We start from the raw sequence: 9969 nt of genomic DNA, 5'->3' as shown, positions 1-9969 counted from the left end.
TTCATTAGCATCTAATTGGGTGTAAGGTTTTTCTCACATGGAGATAATGACGAACATCTGATATGCGGTTTATATACACCGACCCACAAAAATGATATTAATAAGGTTCAGAAGTCAACTATTATTGATGTAATGTGCTGTATAAAAGTTTCTTTAATTACTCCATTATTCACTTTTTTTTTTAATTTCCTCTTATTGACAAAGGTTTAAAAAATATTATTCAATGTTTTTTTATAGACATTCTTTAATATGTTCTTTGATTTGCACTTCGTGCATTTCTTTTCAATTATTTTGTACATCTTTTTGCTTACTCTTATTTTCTTCTTAAATAGGTAATTTTAAAAATTAAAGGAAAAAACTACTTCATCCAAATAAACTAATTTACAAAAGAAAGCTTAATGGTCGACTGCCCAAATTCGTCGGCAAGTAGGAAAATCCATTGATAAATATGAATTTTTGATAAATTACCAATGAACAAATTTTCATTAGTAATTTTGTCGTAAGAAAAATTCATTGGTATTCCTACATATTTCACGGGTAAGTTTTAAAGGATTATCCACAGAAAATACTCCTCTATAATTACCGACAAATATTTTCATTAGTAAAGATCAATTAGGTTATCGATGGATTATCTGTCAATAATTACTAACAGAAATATTTATAAAAAACTATCAACTAGTTTATCAACAAAAATATTCATCTCAAATTATCAACTAAGTTACCGAGAGACAATCCATTGATAATGTACAAGATTCACTCTCATTGACTATGACATCCTTGCCCACTTCAATTTTTTCCCTTTTTTGGACTATACAACCTGTAGGCACTAGTTATGTGATACCCTATCAAGATCATAGGTTTGCTCTTATCTTCTAACTTCCTTCTCCTAGCATCTGTTATATGCTTATAGCACAGGGAATCAAACACTCTCAAGTGACTTACTAGAGGTTTCCTTCCTGACCAGTATTCTTCAGGTACTTTCTCTTTCAAGCTCTTAGTGGGACACTAGTTTAGCAGATATACAACAGTTGTTGCTGCTTCACCCCAGAAAGAATGCGGAATTGACTTTTGCTTCATTATGCTTCTAGCCATATTGAGGACAGATCTATTTCTCCTTTTCGCTATGCCATTATGCTGAGGAGTATAGGGTGGTGTAATCTCATGTTGTATGCCAAGTTGTTCACATAAGTTCTCAAGCTCCCTTGATGTATACTCTTTCCCTCCATCAGTCCTTAGACTCTTGATCATAGTGCCACTATGCCTCCCAGACATAGCTTTGAATTTTTGTAAGACATCAAACCTCTTACTCTTGTGTTTGATCAAGTATATCCACATCTTTCTACTATATTCATCAACAAAAGAGATGAAATAGAGGTTGCCACCAAGGGAAGACACTTTCATAGGACCACATACATCTGAATGAATTAGATGCAAAATAGTCGTTGCTCTCATAGGCAAGTGATGATTAAAACTCAACCTAGGTTGTTTGCCTACTATGCATGATTCGCACACTTATCCAGGTTCACTTAACTTTGAAATTCCTAGCACCATCTTCTTAGATTCTAATTGATTAAGACTTCTAAAGTTTAGATGACCAAACCTCTAATGTCATAACCAGCTCTCTTGTTCACTTTCTGTTATAGCAAGGCATCTCACTTCAGCAGGTCTAATGATCGTCTAAAAGGTTCTATTTTTAGAGAGGGGAGACCTCAACACCAATTTTTGTGATGGATCAAACAACTCTAGTGAGTCATGCTTCATGATCACAGAAAAACCTTTCTCTACTAGTTGACCCACACTCATTAAGTTACACTTCATGCCTAGCACATACAAAACATTCTCAATCATTGCCTTCTTTCCATCTTTCCTGTTGATTATTATGTTTCACATTCCTTCAGCAACTAGTGCACTAGTATCTGCTAATTTGATCTGAGTTCTTTTTGAAACATCAACATCAATCAGCCATTGCTTGTGACTTGTAGTATGGTTTGAGCAACCTATGTCAAGAATCGGGAATCAGAATTGTGCTCACCCCCACTAGAAGTCACCATTAGAATGACATGATCTGAATCTGAGTTGCCTTCTTGAGCTACATTTTCCTCTTCGCCATTGTTTCTATTTTGTTTCCTTTTCCTATGCAAGGACTCATAAACATAGTGACCCCATTTCTCACAGTTGAAGCATTGAAACTTTCTTTTGTCAAAACCCTTTTTTCCATCACTGTTAGCAAATCTTGAAGTGCCTTTTTGTGAAGACTCATTCATACCTTTCTTCACCCTTTCCTTTCTTCTGGTTCGAATGCTAATTACTGAATGTTTTCCTTTTTCTTTCTTCCACTTCTTCTTTTCACCATTTCCTTTCTTGAATATCTAAGCCTACAAGGCTTTCTTAGTGTTAACTCATTGGCAAGTGTACTAATTCGTCCAAGTAGTATTTTAAAACAGTAAGATAGAGTGTCGAGTCCACAGGGACTTCGACTGTACTCAAAGTTTGTATATGTCCAATTTTAAGAAATTCATGAATTAAATTCGATATTGGTTGAATAATGATATGAAATGTAAAATTCAACATAAAGATAATTAAGCATAGCACATTAAAGACATAGAATACAAACACTCGAGGAGTGAGTTGTTGGTTGAAGCAGAATTACGGAACGTGTTAGGACTCAGCCTACCGAAACTACTATTGACGCAACATTAAGGATTTTTCACTATTTAACGCTATTTTGATTATTACCTTCATCCGCTAACCTACCTAACCATGATCCCTTATGTGAAAAAAGCATAAATTACCTAATTTCACTCATAATCCCTTAAGAGCTACATCAAATAATTTTGCTTTAAGAATAAAGATGCATAAATAAGACTAAATAATACCATTCTATCCCTAAACATGGATTACCTAGATGCTTTTTTCAAGTTCTTAGAAGATAAACATTTTCCAATGCATAAACCCTATAACGCTACATGAGCATGAGTGATCAAACCATAATAAACATGATATTAAGCACAGAAAAGAGACAATAATATCAAAATAGCATTAAATAGATAGTTAGAATCATTACATCAAGAGTATTTGGTTATTGAGCTCCCAACAATGGGTAGTTTAGCTTCTCATTGTCATGAGAGACTTACTAATACAAAAAGGAAACAAGAGGTGTGGAAGAGAATAGAAGAAAATGGAGGGAAGGGTCCCCAAGTGAGTGAGTTCTCCCTCTTCTCTCATGCCTAAGCTCCTTATTTTGGTCCCCAAAAGAACTGCCCTCTGGTTTCTCCTTTTTTTTCCTTGAAAACGTAGCACAATCATGTTTTTCGACATTGATTGTGCGTTAAGCTTGCATGTGGGCGCTAAGCGCATATGCAAAGTCCAGCTAACATAAGTGATCACGCGTTAAACTGTCAGATGCGAGCTAAGCCACCAGATGCGGGCTAAGCCGCCAAAGACGCACTAAGTCTAGCCTCCAAGTTGACTCCTCGCGCTAAATGGTTGTTTTGACGCGTTGAGTGTGCTGCTCCAGTTTTTCAACCTTCTTCCAGGCCTCTTGTTGTGTAATTCTACCAAAAAAAAATACACCCAAAAACACTATAAATTAACTAATTTTAGCATCTACTGGATAAAAATTCATAAGAAGCTAAATTCTTAATGTTTTAACACAAAAGAAGCAATAAAAGAGAGGAAAATTAGATAATTGCTGTGTGATTTAAATATTCAAATTACATATGCATAGCAATTATCACTCAGCAGGTTTCACAACACCTCTTTGGATCAATCTCAGTTCTTGTGCCTCTAAGGAACCCTGTAGCTCTTTAACCTTCATGACTTCAATGTCTTTTGACTCCTCAATTGCAACTCCAATGTAGTCAAAGCAGGGAATTAAGGTTCTCATAATTTTCTCTATGATCATTTGCTCTGTAATCTTCTTTCCACACCCCTTCATTTGGTTGGCCAAATTCAAGACTCTTGTTATGTAATCTGCTACTCTCTCAGTTGCTCCCATTTGGAGCAATTCATATTGCCTTCTCAAAGCTTGGAGCTTCACCTTTCTAACCTTGTCTCCTCTAGTGTAACATTTAGCAATAATATCCCAAACTTTTTTGCTGATGAGGAAGATTGGATCTCTTAAAAAATGTTGGGGTCAACACATTGATGAATGAGGAACAAGGCTCTTCCATCCCTATTCGTTGCTTCCTTTTTCTATGCCTCAATGGAATTACTTGATCCATGGACGTCATTCTCTACCATTTCAATAACATCTTGAAATCGAAACAACAACTTCATCTGTGCACACCAGCGATCCTAATTCTTGCCATCAAGAATCGGAAGATTTCCAGGAATTCCGTTGTTGCTTGCCATTTTTGTTCCTACTATGTTGATTCACCCTCTTCATGCGGCTTGCTTGAATTCTTGATGCAGAACCAAGACTCTGATACCAATTTTTTGGAGAACCAAGCAACAAACAATAGAGAGTAAAGCAAAGAAAAGTGGTAGAGAAAATATTATTGATTGTAATCTGTTTTCTGCACACACAACTATATTGTGGGGTGTATATTTATACACACAAGGAAAAGTAAAATAAAAAACTAAAGAGCAAGTTGTTATGACCCACTAACAAATTAGTTAGTTAGTTTCTAACCATCCTTATTAGATTACAACGGTCTTAACAAAATCAACCAACAATAAATATGTTTTAGTCATGTTTGTTGATACTGGATACAAAAGAAACACACTTCATATTGAGATGCTAATACATCCTATCTATGCTTAAATCAAACTTTGTCTGCACACTTTCTTGACATGGTAGTTGAAATTGATCCCAATTCTCAAAGTAAGTGAAATTTCTTTCATTCCCATAAAGTGAAGGCATTGTTAATAATCTATATAATTATAGAAACAAGGCCCTGACTACTTTTTTCTCTGCCCTGTTGACACTTGTCCACTGCCTATTCTTTGTCCTATTGACACCTGTCCAGTTATAGGCCTTCTTTTATGCTTCTTTGCTCATTGTCACGTGAAGGCTCCATCCTTTTCTGAAGATTTGTGTTTTATAAGGCCCCTTCTCTCTTCTTTGTGCCAGTTGTTGCAATTCCTTATTTCCACAACCACCAAGCCACGTGTCACTTTCTAATTGCCGGATTTCACCGCACCATTTAATTTTCCTTAATTCCATAACTTTCTTCTCTCTTTTGCATTTCTCTTGCATCCGTCCAGATTCTTCCCCTCCTCTTTCTCTTACTCAACTTCTTCTCTTTTCTTCTCTATCAATATTCAGTTCCCTTTTTTTCTCTTCCTCAACTTCTCCTTTTTTTCTTCTCCGCTTTTGTTTCTCCTCCTTTATTCTTTTGCATCTATGCCGTTTTTGTTTCTCATCCTTTATTCTTTTGCGTCTGTCCATATTTTGTTTCACGTCAATATTCTATTTTTCCTTTTTTTGTCTAATTTTTTGTGGTTTGATTTTTAGGACAGTCTAACGACGGTGCTGATGGTTACGAGGCTTTGCCCATGGAAGAGTTGGGATAGGCTACTAAAGAATAAAGGTATTGAAGAATAAAGGTTCCATTTTTATCTATTTTTTCTCCTTTTTTTGCCTAATCTTTTGTGGTCTGATTTTTTGTGGTTTGATTTTTGGGACATGCTAACGGTGGTGTTGAAGGTTACGGCGCTTTACCCATGCAAGGGTTGCAACAATAGGACTCGAGGTTACTGTTCTTTTTCGAGGTTACGGCACTTTGCCCATACAAAAGTTTAAATTTTTTTGTGTTCCTGAGCTTTCTCCAACGTGCTCATTGCTTCATATGCCCAACTTTTTGTGTTTTCGTCCTTTTTTAGTGGTGTAATGGTTCAATATATTTTTTGGTATGTTGTATGCAGAGAAGTTGGAAGAACACATTAAAGCTGTCATTTTTATCTCAAAAATTCCATGACTACAGGTTGGAAAACACAAAAGCTTAAATTTTTTTTGGGTGTTCTGCCTTTATTTTGTTTTATGACTTCTCGCAATACAAAAGTTTAAATTTTTTTTGTGTTACTGAACCTTTTTTACTGTGCCCATTGCTTCCTATACCCAGCTTTTTGTGTTTTCGTCCTTTTTTGGTGGTGTAATAGTTCAATATTTTTTTTTGCATGTTGTATGCAGAGAAGGTGGAAGAACACATTAAAGTGGCAATTTTTATCCCAAAAACTTCATCAGTACAAGTTCGTAAACACAAAAGCTTAAATTTTTTTTTGGTGTTCTGCCTTTATTTTGTTTTCTACATGAGTACAGGTTCGTAACGACAGTGCTGAAGGTGTTAAAAATAAATGTGTCATTTTTTTCTTTTTTCCTAATTTACTTTTTTAAAAAATTTTATCTTCTTCCATTTTTGCTACAAGAGTTTTGCTGATTTCTTTTTGTTTCTGTTCTATTTTTTTCGTTTATTTTTAAAAAAATGATGTTTTGCCATTTTTGCTACAAGAGTTACATTTTTATCTATTTTTCCCCTTTTTTTCTAATTTTTTGTGGTATGATTTTGTGGTTTGATTTTTGGGACAAGGTGTTGAAGAATAAAGGTGTTATTTTTTTCCTAATTTCCTTTTTTAAAAAAATTATCTTCTGCCATTTTTTCTACAAGAGTTATGATTTTGTGGTTTGATTTTTAAGACAGCCTAACGATAGTGCTGAAGGTGTCGAAGAATAAAGGTGTCATTTTTATATTTTTCCACTTTTTTTTATTAAATTATCTTCTGTCATTTTTGCTGTAAGAGTTATTGCTGATTTATTTTTGCTACTAAACAGATAATGGCGATGGTAAAGACTTTTTCAAGGCAGAGTTGCTATATTTTTATGGTATTTCCATTTTTATGGTATATGATTTTTGTGATATTTTGTTAAATCATTGTCATCAAAGTTGATACTTTCCCTTCGGAATACTAATATCTATTATATATTTCATTTGTTTTGTCTAGATGCTGTGAGAAATATGCAGAATTGCAACTGTGGGTAAGGATGTGTGGGTAACACTACCCAGTGCTTTTTTTTGTTTAATTATTATTATTATTATTATTATTATTATTATTATTATTATTATTATTATTTAAATTTGTATTTTAATTTGATGCTTTCCATCAAAAAATGTTTGAATGTCATAAATAAAATATATGGACCTGGAAGTCATTTTTATTGTACCCATGTGATCAAAGACATTTCCACGAAGTTGATATATTTTTATGATAACGAGTGTTTTTTTTTTTGTTATCAATTCATAAACAAAATTTTGTATATTTGGATTTTATCAATTGTGATTTTCTTTATTAAATTAATGTTTTTCTTGCAATTTTTATAATAGTCTTAGATTGTTTCTTATATCATTCAGTATTTTTGTTTTGACAGGATGGTGAAGCTGCAACTCAGGAGGTGAAAAAGAGTTACCATGTTCTGAGAAAAATAGACTGATGATGACCCCATTTTGATTGATGGAGAAATTTTTATGTTACTTTATTTTGACAGTTTAAAGTTGTAATTTAATCATTATGGTTTCCAGATGCATTTTATGTTACACTGACTTATTTAATATTAGTTATTTTATTCATTTCACTTTAGTATGAAATTTTTTATCCCATTTTTCTCTATTTTAATTTATAGCAATTTCGGGATTTTGGAAGTAAAAAGAGCTTGCAAATCGATGGTTTTCTGAAATGCATTGGTTGCAATTTTACCGTAGATTATTGTTTCAAAATGTTAAATTTTTTCAAAAAAAAAAATTCCCAGAGGCTTTTATTTTCATTGTATCATATTTTTGTCATTATTACATTTGATTTATTATATAATTGAATTCAATATAATGATATGTTACTATCAATACAAAAAAAAATAATTGTATTTATTATTTATTATTTGAAATCAATCAAAATTTAAACATGCAATTATCACATGTCATCTTCCCTTTTAAAAATTATTTCGATTAATTATAAATTATCTGCAATCAATCAAATTGTTTGAAACAATCCAAATTGAATCACAATATATTTTTGAATCAATCAAATTCATATTTTAAAGCATATATATTTTATACAACTTCAAATCAAGCACAAAGTTAGAAATCATTTTTAAATATTTTGTTTAGATATGGGAATAGTCATAATCTACAAATTAATTATCATATTCTGTTGATATAGGTCTATTAATTTTATAGGGACCATAATTAAAACGGTCATTAAATTTTATTAATAACATTAAACATTTTTATACTATATTCTCATTCTATTAATTTTATTTCATTCAACATTATAAAATTTAAATTTAAATTATGCCTTCTAAGTAATTAAATATTCTTAATAACATTAAACATTTTATACTATATTCTCATTCTATTAATTTTATTTCATTCAAAATGTTAAATTTTTCCAAAAAAAATTTTCCCAGAGGCTTTTGTTTTTATTGTATCGTATTTTTGTCATTATTACATTTGATTTATTATATAATTGAATTCAATATAATGATATGTTACTATCAATACAAAAAAATTAATTGTATTTCTTATTTATTATTTGAAATCAATCAAAATTTAAACATGCAGTTACCACATGTCATCTTCCCTTTTAAAAATTATTTCGATTAATTACAAATTATCTGCAATCAATCAAATTGTTTGAAACAATCAAAATTGAATCACAATATATTTTTGAATCAATCAAATTAATATTTTAAAGCATATATATTTTATACAACTACAAATGAAGCACAAAGTTAGAAATCATTTTTAAATATTTTGTTCAAATATGAGAATAATCATAATATTCAAATTAATTATCATATTCTGTTGGTATAAGTCTATTAATTTTACACAGACCATAATTAAAACGGCCATTAAATTTTATTAATAACATTAAACATTTTTATACTATATTCTCATTCTATTAATTTTATTTCATTCAACATTATAAAATTTAAATTTAAATTTAAATTATGCCTTCTTAGTAATTATATATTCTTAATAACATAAACATTTTATACTATATTCTCATTCTATTAAATTTATTTCATTCAACATTATGAAATTAAAATTTAAATTATGCCTTTTAAGTAAGACAATTAATTTAAATATATATATATATATATATATATATATATATATATATATATATGTATATGTATTTTATTTTTAAAATAACAAAAAAGTAACTTATCCTAATTTAATATTTTATATAAATATAAATTCATACATATATAAAAAAAGTTAATAATTAAGTGATGTGTTCCATCATTATAAACTCTCTCAAATTTTAACTGCCTAAAAATATGGTTAATATTTTTATCGGTTTCCCTCCTCAATCTTGAAGGTTTTTGTTTAGAAGGTCCCTCCTCTCTTCTCTTTCTCTCTCATGAAACGTTTTCACTCTTACTTTTCTTATCTTTTTTTTTCTTTTGTCTCTGTTACTACTTTCTTCTCTCTGTTTCTCTGTTACTATTCAGAAATCTTCTCCTCTTTCCTTCTCTATACTTATTAATTACCATTTTCCTTTTTTATCACTCTTATTATGATTATATTAATATCTTATTAATTATCATTTTCCTTTTTATTACTCTTATTATGATTATAGTAATATTTTTTTATTAAACAATTCTTCTATAACGCTATCTCAATAACAATAAAACACAAATAAAATTATTGTAAATGTCGTTATATCAAATTTTTAAAGGGGTTGATAACAAAAGATTCTAATATTCAATGGGGTAAACAAATAGAGAAGTAATAAATAATGATAAGATTAGGTACATGTCATTTTTATCTCAAATTTCATAGCTATCTTAAAATCATACTTTTTTTACCTATATATAAACTCAACATTAATTTTGCACCAATTTATTGACGTTTAATTAGTGAGACTATTTTATTCGTATTATTGTTGGTTTCCATTTCAAGTATTCGATGCTTAACAATCAATTTTAAACATTTGGTTACGATATGGAAATAATCGTAATTTTCAAATTAA

The 9969-nt window shown here is 30.5% G+C and overlaps 1 long non-coding RNA gene across 4 annotated transcripts; it reads left to right on the top strand.

Moving 5' to 3' along the window:
• The first annotated feature begins 770 nt into the window (after positions 1-770).
• Positions 771-7544, top strand: LOC106796263 (uncharacterized). 4 transcript variants are annotated; one of them, XR_005888628.1, is made up of 10 exons: positions 771-974; positions 1089-1286; positions 5459-5534; positions 5651-5715; positions 5869-5927; positions 6134-6192; positions 6638-6676; positions 6773-6823; positions 6943-6976; positions 7367-7544. It is a non-coding gene; the product is annotated as an uncharacterized lncRNA (long non-coding RNA). The 4 variants fall into 4 exon arrangements; XR_005888630.1 differs by lacking the exon at positions 1089-1286 and having other exon boundaries at positions 5464-5534; XR_005888629.1 differs by lacking the exon at positions 1089-1286 and having other exon boundaries at positions 6642-6676.
• The last annotated feature ends 2425 nt before the right edge of the window (positions 7545-9969 follow it).

This window comes from Glycine max, chromosome 15 (genome assembly GCF_000004515.6).
Source record: "Glycine max cultivar Williams 82 chromosome 15, Glycine_max_v4.0, whole genome shotgun sequence".
Taxonomy (NCBI): domain Eukaryota; kingdom Viridiplantae; phylum Streptophyta; class Magnoliopsida; order Fabales; family Fabaceae; genus Glycine; species Glycine max.
This window is presented reverse-complemented; position numbering and strand designations above follow the sequence as displayed.